Raw genomic sequence first — 13812 nt, 5'->3', positions numbered from 1 at the left:
ACCATGTGTCCATGTGTTCTCATAATTCAGCTCCCACTTATAAGTGAGAATATGTGGTGTTTGATTTTCTGTTCCTGTGTTAATTTGCTGAGGATGACAGCTTCTAACTCCATCCATGTCCCTGCAAAGAACATGATCTTGTTCCTTTCCATGGATGCATAGTATTCCACGGTGTGTATGTACCACATTTTCTTTATCCAGTCTATCATTGATGAGGATTAAATGGTTAATTTTATGTTATGTGAATTTCACCTCCATTAAAAAAGCATTGGATCCTAAATTTCAGCCCCCCCCCACCAAAAAAAAGTAGCAGAAAATTTGATTGAGTAATCTTGATTAGCAGTAGAATTAAAATTAGGTTACTCTGGTAAAGTACACGTATTAGTTAAAGGGTACGTGGGAACTGTCTGTTATTTCTTTTCTTGATTGATGCATAATAAATGTACATATTTATAGGGTACAGGTGTTATTTTGATACATGCATACAATGTGTAATGATCATATCTGGGTATTTAGGATATCCATCACCTCAAAGACATCATTTCTTTGTATTGGGAAAATTTCATATCTTCTCTTCCAGCTATTTTGAAATATAAATTATTAACGATAGTCATCCTACTTTGTTATCAGACACTAGAACTTCTTCCTTCTAGCTAACTATATGTTTGTACCCATTAACCATCCTCCTCATTGAATCTATAATTATGTAAAAATAAAAAAGTTTAATTAAAATATATCAAGAGTTTGTTTAAAAGCTGAGAGGTGGCTTAAACTTTGGGATATATCCAGTAGACACTTAGGATTTAATATATTTATCTGTTTTCTACTTATTTAGTATACATACAGGACTTAATATGTATTAGGCACAGTCCTAAGTGCTTTACAAAAATTAACTCAGTAAATGAATATTTTTACCAGCCAGTTCCTGGAGCAGTGTCTCTAGTAGTTGGAACACGTGTGGCACTTAGTAAACACTAAATAGATATTGTTTAATGATTAGATGGTAATATTTTCGAAGTTGCTTTTACTGCCTTCATGTCTTGATTTCTACTTCTGGATTCTTTCTTCATTCCTGATTTCTGCTATCTAAATATCTCTAGATTTTAAGATATTTCATGTCTTTGTTTGGGCTCTCCTGAAAGCAGAGCATAGGATTAGAAGTTGGGAAGTTAGGAGCATATACTTTCATTAGGAGGGTAACCCAGGAACCAGTAGTGAAGATGCTTAGAATGAGATAGGGAAAGAGAAGAAGCCAATATTAGGATGGGTCATTACAATTGCAGTGCTGGTGGTGCAGTTTTGCAAGATCCTCTGAGAAATCCACAGAATGCCTATCAGGACTGTTTGTCTAAAGGACTAGGGGTTGGGGCATTTATCTGCCAGTTCCTATTCCTGCTGAGTGATTGTGTCTCTGTGCCTTTAACTCCCCCATGCTCCTAGGCTGTGCTTTTGCAGGATTGAGCAAGTTCCTTGGCCTTGGAAAGGCCTTAATGTAGAAAAGCAGAGACAAAAATGCACAAGCTTAAGATGGGATGTTGGCATTTTGCATAGACCAGTTCACTCCTACTGTAGCTGGGATCAGAGATGGGCTGTAGGGATGAAAAGTGGAAGGGCAAAAAGTATCTACCATAACTGATGAATTTAATTTTTAATTTAGTAAATGATTTTTAAATGATCTATGGAAATATACATTAAATGCACAATATAGCTATTACAAATGGAGGCATTAAATAGCTACTTATCAGTGTTCATTTTCAGAAAAGAGATCGTTGCCTCAATGGATTGTGGAAATATTTATGATGATAGACACAATCTGTACAAACTGTCTATTCTTAGGTCATGAAAACCTTGTGGTGCTTGCTGTCCTGCCACCCACTCCCTCATACTCAAGCTTTTCAGTTTATGGTTCACTCTTCTCAAGTGTCTGTGTTTACCGAACAGCAATTCAAACATTCCCATAAATGGTTTTTGCTTCTCTAGAAAAGTGCGTTTCTTTCATCATCCTCAGTGGTGAGTATTGCAATTGCCTGAAGTTTAACGGGAAGGGTTTTGACTGGTTTATACTCTGATATCATCGACAGGCCTGTGACCCACCTGGTGTTTGTAATACAGCATTTTCTCAGATATCAGTCATAGGATAGGGAATTATTAAAAGAAAATGAACACACATCTTTATCAAGGAGCATCAGTGCAAATGTAAAGCTGTGTTTATTTTTAAAACGTAGCCGTGTTTCATTTATTTTTAATCACAGAGTACTGTTCTCTGAATGCAAGGAGTAGAAAGCAATAAATTCACCCATAGGCAAGTCCCTGAGGATGTCTCTCATCTTTTTTACTAATCTCCCAAATTTCAGAGGGGTAACATGATTGGAAATACGGAGGAAGAGGTAATGACACTTCATCTGGGGTAAATGTCTCATGGATTACAGCAATGGGTGAGTGAATTATTGTAGCTGAAGATAGTAATCATGGTCATTTGGGGAGAAGATCTAGCCATTCTGAGAGTAAAGTAATTTGGGATATGGCATGCTCACAGGTGTTGGGGCTTTATCTGCTGAGTGGGGTAGAGGATTTAGGCATTCGGTTATCTCCTTGTTTTGGGAGCCTCTGCAGATTTAGTACCTATGAGCTGCAGACACTGGAAGGGTGGCTGGAGATGGGGAGATGTCTTGTTTCCAGGAGTCCAGAATAGGTTTGGTTTACGGTATTTCAAGTGGAGCAGGCCCTCTAGGGATGTTGTGAGAGCAGCATGCCTCTTAGTATGACTCTAAGGGAATTTAGAACATTTTCTTGACTAGTTATAAGAAAACTTGGCCATAGGGACACAGAAACATTGCACTCCATCCTTAGAGGATAAAGGAAAAGAGATAACCAGTTGGCAATGTCTGCTTTCTCAAACCAAGATGGCAGAATCATATCGTGCTTCTTAAATTTGAAATGTCAGCCCCAGCTTCTCTCAGGAGATGGCTGAAGCCATTGAGTCTCACCCTGATTAACTCAGATTACAGTTGGCCCTTCCTCATCCCTCAGCTCCCCTCTGTTGCTTCTTTGCTTAAAGTAAGGTTTGGTGATTTCACCTGTGACCGAAATAGTCATTATTTCCCTTATATCTTAGAGACCACGGGCCCTAATTTGTTGTGTGTGTGTTTTTAATAAAAATAACATCCCACAGTATCATCTTCTAGATTGAATTTTCTTACCCTAATACACATATTTTACTACTTTCATTCTCTGTAAAATTTTGCATTCAAGCACTAAAGCGATCCAGGTGTGAGAATACTATTTTCTAGAAAGGAGTAACAAGTAACAATATTGTTCAGGTGCTTAGATTTACTTTCTTCCAATTCAACCCTGTCCCATTAAGAATGTCATCTAGGATAGTTTGTCTTTCAGAGGCACTATTCATGGATGAAACTCCTTCAGAAGCTGAAACATAATAGCCTGTCATTTTGGGACATTGCCTGGCCATTTGGGCCTATCTCACCCTGTAGACATGTCTTTTGGTAATGAATCTTCATTTTAAGAGCCCAAAGGCAGAAATATTTCCATAAAGTATTCCGGTACACAGTGGACAATGACATTCTTCTTTTGAAGAACTTAGTGTATTTTTTAGTTCACTTTTAACTAAGATGTTGAAGAAAATGTGCAGTACATGGTAAATTATCCTAGACTGGATCACCAAAATATACTTTTATTTATTTCTCCATCCTGACACACTATATTTTTATTACACATATAATAATTATGGCAGCAATAGTAGTTAATACTTATTGAATGCTTATTCCTTTTCAGGTACTATGTCGAATACCTCCTTACAGTATCTCATGTAATTATCAAAATACTCCCATGAGTTAGATGATGATTATTCCCATCTTTAACCTAAGATTTGCTTTCTTTCCTATTGTCACTCAGCTAGTAAGATGGTAGAATTTGAACTCAGGTTTGACTCTAAAGCCAGTTTTTACATACTAATTGGGAAGGAATACATTATAGCATGGTGATTAATTAAATTCACACAAGAAAACATTTATTGCAAGTCCGTCATATGTTTTCACTGTGTGAGATGCTAGTGAGCTAAGAAAAAATACAGGGAGTGTGATAGATTGCTGGGACTGCCATAACACAGTGCAACAGATGGGGTGGCTTAAACAACAGAAATTTATTTTCTCACGGTCCTGGAGGCTAGAAGTCTAAAATCAAGGTATCAGCAGGATTGGTTCCTTCTGAGGGCTGTGAGGGAAGGATCTGTTCTAGGCCTCCCTCCTTGGCTTGTAGATGGCTGCCTTCTGCCTTGTCTTCACATCATTTTCCCTTGGTACACATCTGTGCTGAAATTTCCGCTTCTTATAAAGACATGAGTCATATTGGTTTAGGGACCACCCTAAAGACCTCATTTTACCTTAATTACTTTGGTACGAATCTGTCTCCAAATAGTCACATTCTGAGGTACTGGGGGTGGGGACTTCAACGTGAATTTTTAGGAGGACATGTTTCAGCTTATAATAGGCTTCTTACCTCAAAGAACTACCAGCCTATCAAGATATCTTGATATAAAGGAAAGTTGGATGGAATAATATTCGAATGGAAATAATGAAGTTGTGTCATGGCTGTAGAGAAATGAGTGATTCATTTTCACTGGAGGTAACAGGGAAGACTTCAATGAGGCAAGCGGCATTAAAGCTGGGCTCTGATTATTATGTTAAAATGTAAAAGTGTGAGAATGGACAGGAGACAGGATTTGTGTGACCTCTGGTGTACAAAATGCTCTAGTGTGGGAGAAACAAAGGGATGAGATGAGAGATGATGTGATGTGCTGGTAAAATGGCTCAGGAGAAAAAAGAGACCTGATTTGTGTCATTTGCCATGGCCTCTGCTCATGACTAATGGGTGCTCTTGGGAGAGGTAACTCCCCAACACATGCTTATATGTGAAGCGTGCTCCTGCTCTTGCCCACTGAATCCAAGAAGCCCTGGGCAGAAAGTAAAAAAGGAGCAAGAAGCTGTGAGTGCAAAGTGAGTCAAACCCATATGGAGAGTCCACTCCAGCTGTGCACGGGGGGAGAGCTGAGGCACTAAATCAATATGTCAGGAATCTGACATACTAGGTGAGAGGACACCATTTTAGACAGAGGGCAGAACATGCAATAGCCTGTGGTGGGAGAAAGCATGATACGTTTGGAAAAGAGGCCAATGCCGATAAAGCACAGAGAGCTGGGGAAAAGTGGCCAAATGCAACTTCGGTGTGGGGAAAGGACAAGCCATGTCCCCACATGTTTTTGGTCATTCTAATGTTTTCGGTGTTCATTCTACAACTCAAAAGGCAACCACTGAATTGTTTCAAGTGTGTTATGAACTGCATGAATGAATGCACGCACCTGCGCATGGTATGGCAGGGACAAATTTGCATTTGGAAAGATCACACTGACTGCAGTGTGAGAAAGTGGTTGAAAGGAAGCCAGATAGCCTGTCATAAGACCAACTGAGGATTGCTGCCATGGAGTAGGGTGGAGGTAGTAGACATGGGTTAGAGAAGTATTTAGGCCATAACTCAGTAGCAATAACTCAATGGGCCATGGGATCTAAGTACCATCCTCAGTAAAAGGCAGCATGTTCCTTAGAGTAAAGGCTGTTCACAGGTCTGATGGAGGGAAAGTAAAAGGAGAGACTGTCATATATTATTGGGTCAGAAAGCAAATATGTGTTGAGCAAATGAGAGAAGTACATCAAAATGACTCAGAAGCCAGTTTGGAGGAGTTCTCATTGGCTAAATGTGAGACAGTCTGAGCATCAAAACCATAAAAACAGTTGTGGATTAAAATATGTCGAAGACAGAAATAGAATCTGTAACTACACAGCTATAAAATAAAGGTCAGTGTGTGGAGGGGGAAACTCTTCTTTACAGAGCATGTCAGCTAATAAGTGGAGAATGTGTGAAATAATTAGAAAATCATTACTTTGCAACACATATGTAATAATTCAGGAAGATTTATCAATGGACACCAAATTCATTGGGTTAACAGAATGGTCTCAAAACATCACTCTACAGGTTATTTAATTGCAAAGAGAAAACAGTAACTTTATTGGAGTGATTTGATGACACTACCTTAACTGAGTGATGAAATTTAGCCTCATTAACATTGGAACAAAGTGACATTATGTACTTCTAGTGATGATACATCTTCTGAGACACACAAAATCACCTAAGTAGTATTTTTGCCAAACATACATAACCTGCATCTAAATGTAAAGATTTGTCTGCTATCAGAGAAATCAAGATTGAGATATAAGACAAATTACCTGGACTCTTCAAAAATGCCACTGTCACTAAGAACAAAAAAGAGCACACGTGTGTGTGTGCATGTGTGTGTGTTCTCCATCAAAGGCTAAGAGGATGTGACAACCAAATGAAACGCATAATCCCTTGATTGAATCCTGGATAGGGGAAAAATAGCTATAAAGAGCCTTTATCTAGATGAAGGTTATACAGGTGTTCATTGTATTGTATTTCAAGCAGAAATAACTTTCCAATATAAAATATATCATATGTTATATATGCCATACATGGATATATTATAGAAGAATTATAATCTGTATTCAGAAATGTATTGTCAAAATTGTCCTAATTTGCAGTAGATGTGTTTCAGTATAAGATATAGTTTTTCTCAAAATTCTTTCCTGTGATCTCCTTTTAAAAATTTTGTTCCTCTTGCTGTTCAATTCTCTACACTTGTAAATTTTCATCATATCTTGAACACAGTTGTTTGCTTTGATTGATATCAAGCACTGTGCCAGATGCTGAAGACCCGGAGATAAATAAGAAAAAAAGGTTTTCTGCCCCAGAAGAACTGATAGGCTACTAGAGAACAGAAAAAAGATAAATTAAAGTCCAGTGTCTTAAGAACCTTAGGACAACTGGATTTATTTAAGCTGATTCATTATTGTGCGCTGCAGTTTAAAATGATGCCTAGATGTAAGCAGCTAATGTGGGTTTTCTTAGCTTCCTTTTAAAAATACCCATGAAGTCACCATAAAGGAGGAAAACTGACAACATCACTTAAAATTAAGACTTAGGGGAACTATGGATGAGAAGTCAAAGTGTGTGTTTCTGTTTCTGACCCTGTGAGAAGGGAGCTGTGGGTTTGATGATTAAACAAGACAGTGAATGTGAAAGCAACTAGTGAACTACAAGATAAAGAGATATAAAGACCTGAAGGTAGTCTTTCCTATCCAAAGTTGGAAACAGTACTACTATCATTTCTTGGGAGGAGCTTGAAGAAGTAAAAGAAGTGTTTAGTAGAATAGATATTCACAATAGTGGGTAAGTCCGTGACTATGAACTTCAAGACCTATTTAAGGTTAAGCAAGCCTTCCTATGCCTGGCTACAAGGTATAAGAGAAAATTCTAGCAGTTGCTGACAACAACCAAGATGGCAAAATCAGTTTGAAAAATTTGTGTCACTGATGCAATAATTAAAAAGGAAAGACTGTAGTCTTATACATGAAGCATCTGATACCCATGAACCTCAATGATGGCAGTATCTTCAAGTTACTTGCAGATCTCATCCTTCTTTGCAAAATGATCAATTTATTTGAACCAGATACAACTGATGAAAGAGCCATTAATAAAAAGCTCGCCGCTTTCACTCTTTCTGAAAATTTAAACCTAGTTGATATGATTGAGCTCTGTGTCCCCACCCAAATCTCACCATGAATTATAGTTCCCATGATCCCCAAGTGTCATGGGAGAGACCCTGTGGGAGGTAATTTAATCATGAGGGCAGTTAACCTCATGCTGTTGTCATGATAGTGAGTTCTCATGGGATCTGATGGTTGTATAAGGGGCTTTCCCCCTTTTGTTCTGTAATTCTCCTTCCTGCCATCATGTGAAGAAGGACATGTTTGCTTCTGCATCCACCATTCACCATGATTGTAAGTTTCCTGAGGCTTCCCCAGCCCTGTGGAATGGTGAATCAATTAAAACTCTTTCCTTGATAAATTACTCAGTCTTGGGCAGTTCCCTATGGCCATGTGAGAGTAGACTAATACAGTAAATTGGTATTGGGTAGTGTAAAGATACCTGAAAATGTGGAAGTGACTTTGGAACTTGGTAACATGCAGAGGTTGGAACAGTTTAGAGGGCTCAGAAGACAGGAAGATGTGGGAAAGTTTGGAACTTCCTAGAGACTTGTTAAATGGCATTAACCAAAATTCTGATGGTGATATGGACAATGAAGTCTGGGCTGAGGTGGTCTCAGATGGAGATAAGGGACTTGTTAGGAACTGGAATAAAGGTGACTCTTGGTATGTTTTAGTAAAGAGATTGGCTTTTTTTTTTTTTTTTTTTTTTTTTGGCTCTTCCTTTGCCCAAAGATCTCAAAGATCTGTGGAATTTTGAATTTGAGAGAGATGATTTTGGGTATCTGGCAGAAGAAATTTCTAAGCAGCAAAGTGTCCAAGATGTGACTTGGGTGCTATTGAAAGCATTCAGTTTTATGTATTCACAAAGTTATGGTTTGGAATTGGAATTTAGGTTTAAAAGGGAAGCAAAGTTAGGAAAATTTGCAGGCTGACAATGTGATAGAAGAGAAAAACCCATTTTCTGTGGAGAAATTCAAGCAGTCTGCAGAAATTTGTATAAGTACTGAGGAGCCAAATGTTAATCACCAAAACAATGGGGAAAATGTCTCCAGGGCATGTCAGAGGTTGTCCCAGCCATCCCTCTCATCACAGGCCCAGAGCCTTAGAAAGAGAAAATGGTTTCATGGGCCAGGACTAGGTCTTTGCTGCTTTGTGCAGCCTCAGGACTTGGTGCCCTGTGTCCCAGCCATGACTAAAAGGGGCCATGGTACAGCTCAGGCCATGGCTTCAAAGGGTACAAACCCCAAACCTTGGTGGCTTACACATGGTTTTGGGCCTGAGGGTGCACAGAAGTCAAGAATTGAGGTTTGGGAACCTCTACCTAGATTTCAGAGGATGTGCGGAAATGTCTGGATATGCAGGCAGAAGTTTACTGAAGGCGTGAAGGCTTCATGGAGAATCTCTGCTAGGCCAGTGAGAAAGGGAAATGTGGGGTTGAAGCCCCTACACAGAGTCCCCACTGGGGCACCGCCTAGTAGAGCTGTGGGAAGAGGACCACTGTCTTCCAGACCTCAGAATGATAGATTCACCGGCAGCTTGCTCTGTGAGCCTGGAAAAGCCACAGAGACTCAACGCCAGCCTGTGAAAGCAGTCAGGAGGGGGCCCGTACCCTGCAAAGCCATAGGGGCAGAGCTGCCCAAGGCTGTGGCATCCCATATCTTGCATCAGCGTGCCCTGGATGTGAGACATGGAGTCAAAGGAGATGATTTTGGAGCTTTAACATTTGGCTTCCCTGCTGGATTTTGAACTTGTATGAGGCATATGGCCCCTTTGGTTTGGCCAATTTCTCCCATTTGAAACAGGTATAATATGCCTGTACTCCCATTGTATCTAGGAAGTAACTAACTTGCTTTTGATTTTACAGACTCATAAGTGGAAGGGGTTTGCCTTGTCTCAGATGAGACTTTGGACTTGGACTTCTGAGTTAACTGAAATGAGTTAAGACTTTAGGGGACTGTTGGAAGGGCATGATTGTGTTTTGAAATGTGAGGACATACAATTTGAGAGGGGCCAGGGGCAGAATAATATGGTTTGGCTCTGTGTCCCCACCCAATCTCACCTTGAATTGTAGTTCACATAATGTCCCCATGTTGTGGGAGACATCTGGTGGGAGGTAATTTAACCATGGGAGAAGTTACCCTCATGCTGTTCTCATGATAGTGAGTTAGTTCTCATGAGATCTGATGGTTTTATAAGGGTCTTTCCCCCCTTTTGCTTGGCACTTCTCCTTCCTGCTGCCATGTGAAGAAGGGTGTGTTTGCTTCCCCTTCCACCATGATTGTAAGTTTCCTGAGACCGCCCCAGCTGTGTGGAACTGTAGTCAATTAAACCTCTTTACTTTATAAATTACTCAGTCTTGGGCAGTTCTTTATAGCAGCATGAGAATGGACTAATACACTAGACCCGAAGTCTGTCTCGACCATTAGTTGTACAGTGGTCAACATCAGCGCACAGAGTCTCAAAGAAGGAAAACCTCACTTGGTCTTAGGACTTCTCTGGCAGATCATGTAAGTTGGTCTTTTTGATGGTATTGAGATTTCTAGGAATGAAGCTCTGATTGCATTGCTAAATGAAGGTGAGGAACTAGAGATGCTGATGTAGCTTTCTCCTGAGGAATTACTGCTGTAATGGGTGAATTATCATCTGGCTGATGCAGGATGTTGTACCATCAACAACTTCAGCCAAGGCAATAAGGATTCAAGAGCCTATTTTCATCTGCTTACACAAATTGATCCTAAAGGTGACTGGGAATATGGACTTTTCAGTCCATCTTCAGGATTTCATAAGAAAAATGATCTGAAGTGTGCTGGACTTATGCTTCAAGAAGTAGATCAACTTGGCTGCAAACAGTTTGTTACTCCTGCAGATGTGGTTTCAGGCCATCCTAAACTTAATTTAGCTTTCATAGTTAATCTGTTTAATATCTATCCATGCCTACACAAGTTGGATAATAATGACATCAATATAAACTTATTGGAGGGAGAGAGCAAAGAAGAGAGGACATTTCAGAACTGGTGCATTCCTTAGGAATCAACCCATACATTAATCATTTGTACAGTTACCTTGCAGATGCTTTAGCAATCTTTCAGCTCTATGATATGATCTGAGTGTCAGTCAACTGGAGCCATGTCAACAAACCTCCTTATCCTGCCCTTGGAGGGAACATAAACATTGATAACTAACTATGCAGTGGAACTTGGGAAGAATAAGGCCAAATTCTCCTTCGTTGGCATTGCTGGGCAGGACCTAAATGAAGGGAATTCAACATTTATTCTGGCATTGGTTATGGCAGCTGATGAGAGGGTACACACTGAATATGAACAAAACCAAATTCTCCTTCGTTGGCAGGACCTAAATGAAGAGAATTCAACATTTATTCTGGCATTGGTTATGGCAGCTGATGAGAAGGTACACATTGAATATGTTATCAGATCTTGGAAAGGTTGAAAGTGCACTTTTAAAAGTACAAATAAAAATACTTTTATTTCCAGCTTCAAGATATGCCACTTCAGTTGCTTGTGAGATCAGTGCCCAGATATATGCATTGCGTGTTGACCTTGTGGAAGCAAAACCAAAAATGGTTATGTCAGTGTTTTCTTGTTTAATGGGAAAAGGACTGAACAGAATAAAATAATGAAACATTTAATATTTTTTTCTGCCACATTAAATACATTGGATGCCCCACAGTTTAAAGAATTTTGAAATGCAGTGGGTATAAAACTAGGGATTATTTGTGTGTTCAAAATAGTTATACATTCATTAATGAATTCAATATCCTGTTCATACTAGTTAGAATGTGTCAACCTTTTTGGATAACAGTTAATTCACCAATTGATACTGATAATAAAATATGTTCATTATCAAGCTCATACTTCATGATTAAATTATTTCTGTTTCTTGAAAATCTTATTAAAACAAGACAAATTCATTCTATTTCATGGTTCAAAAAGATGAACACAAAAAAGCTTTTACAGGTTCTGCTGCAAAATATGTTCTGATTTTTTTGTTTTACATAATTTTGATCATAAATGCATTTGAACTCATAATTTAGTTTAATCCTTTTATTTTCTTCCTCCAGCTATGTAAAGTGGTCTAAAAACACTTTTCTGTAAGTTTCTATATTGTCTAAAACCTTGAAGTGACATGTATTTCTCATTAATAGGAAACTTTTTTATATATGAGGACTAATTATTTAATAAACTTCAAAGTTCACTGTCTTAAAAAAAGGACTTAGGGAAAACCTAATGCCAGAATCTGTTTGCAAGTCCCACTGATTCTGAGGGAGGTGATGCTGGACTGAGGAGGACACACACAGGCATGGCTTCTGGAGCAGAGGCTGCTGGAGGAATGCATGAAGACAGTTTTTACCCCTCCAATTGTGTGTTCTGAGTCCTTGATTTGTTCCTGTAAGAAACATGGCAGCTGCCTTCTCTAATAGGCCAGACTACGCTTTCCCTCTTTCTGTCATTCTTTTTCACATCGGCTTTTTATTTTATAGTTAATTATGAAATATTTCAAAATACAGAAAAGTATATACAGAAAAGTGAAGTATAACAGAAATTTATGCACTTACACCTAGATTTTAGAAAGGTATGAAATCATCATTTAAAAAGTGTTTAGCATGTTTATTGAAAAAAAGTTAATAGAAAACACTTAATTAAAACATTTTATTTTCCAGATTCTCATGAAAATTCAATTGTAATTTTTAGGATTTGTGAATATTATTGTTATTATTAATTTTAGGGACTGGGTTTTGGTCTGTTACCCAGGCTGCAGTGCAGTGGAAGCCTCACATCTCCATATCATTTACTCTCTCCATTCCTAGAGGTAACCGCTAACTAAATTTAGCATCTATTCTTATTTTCTATGTTTTTCAATTTTTGATATTACTTTTAATACATAGGTTTATGTGCACAAAATATATATTATTGCTTCCTGTGTTTCTAAAATAGACATGAATTGAATCATATAGAACTTGCATTCTTTAAAACCTGTTCTTATTCACTCAATATTTTCAATATTTGTCTTTGTCGACCCGTGCAAGTCTTTTTGTCTTTCTACAGATGCATGGGTTTCTCTTCTATTAAAAAGCCATGCTTTGTCTATATTCTCATCTATTAGGCTCTTGAGAACTCTTCTTTGTCCTTTCCTGCACTTTTCTACCTGGTAGGGAGGTTGACTTTTTCGGAATATATCACTTGGCTTCCTCTGCTCTTTTCCTTTTGTTTGGATTCAGGAAATGAGGGCACTAGCTGGAGAGCAAAGTGTTGAAACAGATAGAAATCATAGTATTTATTTGCTGTTTATTTCCTTTCAGGCCAGGTATCTGCTCAGGCCATCTCCTTCCATAGCTACAGCTCTCACTGGGTTGTGGAAACTGCACAACACCTTTTCCTTACCCTTCAGGCTAGTCAAGGTGGTGGCTTCCTGTTGCTGTCAGTCCCGCGTGTTTCTTCACCCCTTGTTGGATCCCTAATCATGTTCTTGCCTCTGTCAATAGACTTTTCATGAATTCTTATCAATAATCCGTTTGACTGTGTCATCTATTTTTCTGCTAGGACCCTGACTATTGAAACTGGTTACAAATAAGTATTCTAGCAATGACTACAAGTAGGATAGAAAGACGTCTCAGGTGCCAAAGCAAATCTTTATTATTGTGTAGGTATGCGTATATTGTATAATGGGTGCTTTGATTTATATACACCTATTTGCTTTTGTACATCAGCTGTCTATATTATGTCCCTTAATAATATGTAAGCAAAGCCTATTTGAGAAAAAATAAACTGCCATGGGACATGAAAAGCAGAAGTGACTAAATTATGCGGCGTACCACATTCTTGAAAGGCTAAGCATTATTTAAAAATCAATTTCTAAATTAATTTATAATGAAATGCTTATAAAAATCCCATTAGGCTTTAGAGTAATTTTGAAATGTGGTAGTGATTTTAAAGTACTCCTGAAGAATAAACAAGTAAAAATAGCTAATAAAATTTTGAAGTCCATTTGAAGAGAAAGCAAATACGTGTAGTTAATGAAATTTTGTAAATGGATTTAAAATGTGGGAGTATTTGATACATTAGATATTTAACAAAACAATGTGATATTAGCATAAGGATTTAAAGACATGGGACAGTAAAGTAACATGAAGGTATTCTTGTGTGCATATGTTTGACTT

The 13812-nt window shown here is 38.3% G+C and overlaps 1 pseudogene; it reads left to right on the top strand.

Annotated features, from left to right (window-relative positions):
• Positions 1-5606: 5606 nt before the first annotated feature.
• Positions 5607-13113, top strand: LOC100615273 (plastin-1-like; annotated as a pseudogene).
• The last annotated feature ends 699 nt before the right edge of the window (positions 13114-13812 follow it).

This window comes from Pan troglodytes, chromosome 9 (assembly GCF_028858775.2).
Source record: "Pan troglodytes isolate AG18354 chromosome 9, NHGRI_mPanTro3-v2.0_pri, whole genome shotgun sequence".
In the NCBI taxonomy this organism is placed as follows: Eukaryota; Metazoa; Chordata; class Mammalia; order Primates; family Hominidae; genus Pan; species Pan troglodytes.
This window is presented reverse-complemented; position numbering and strand designations above follow the sequence as displayed.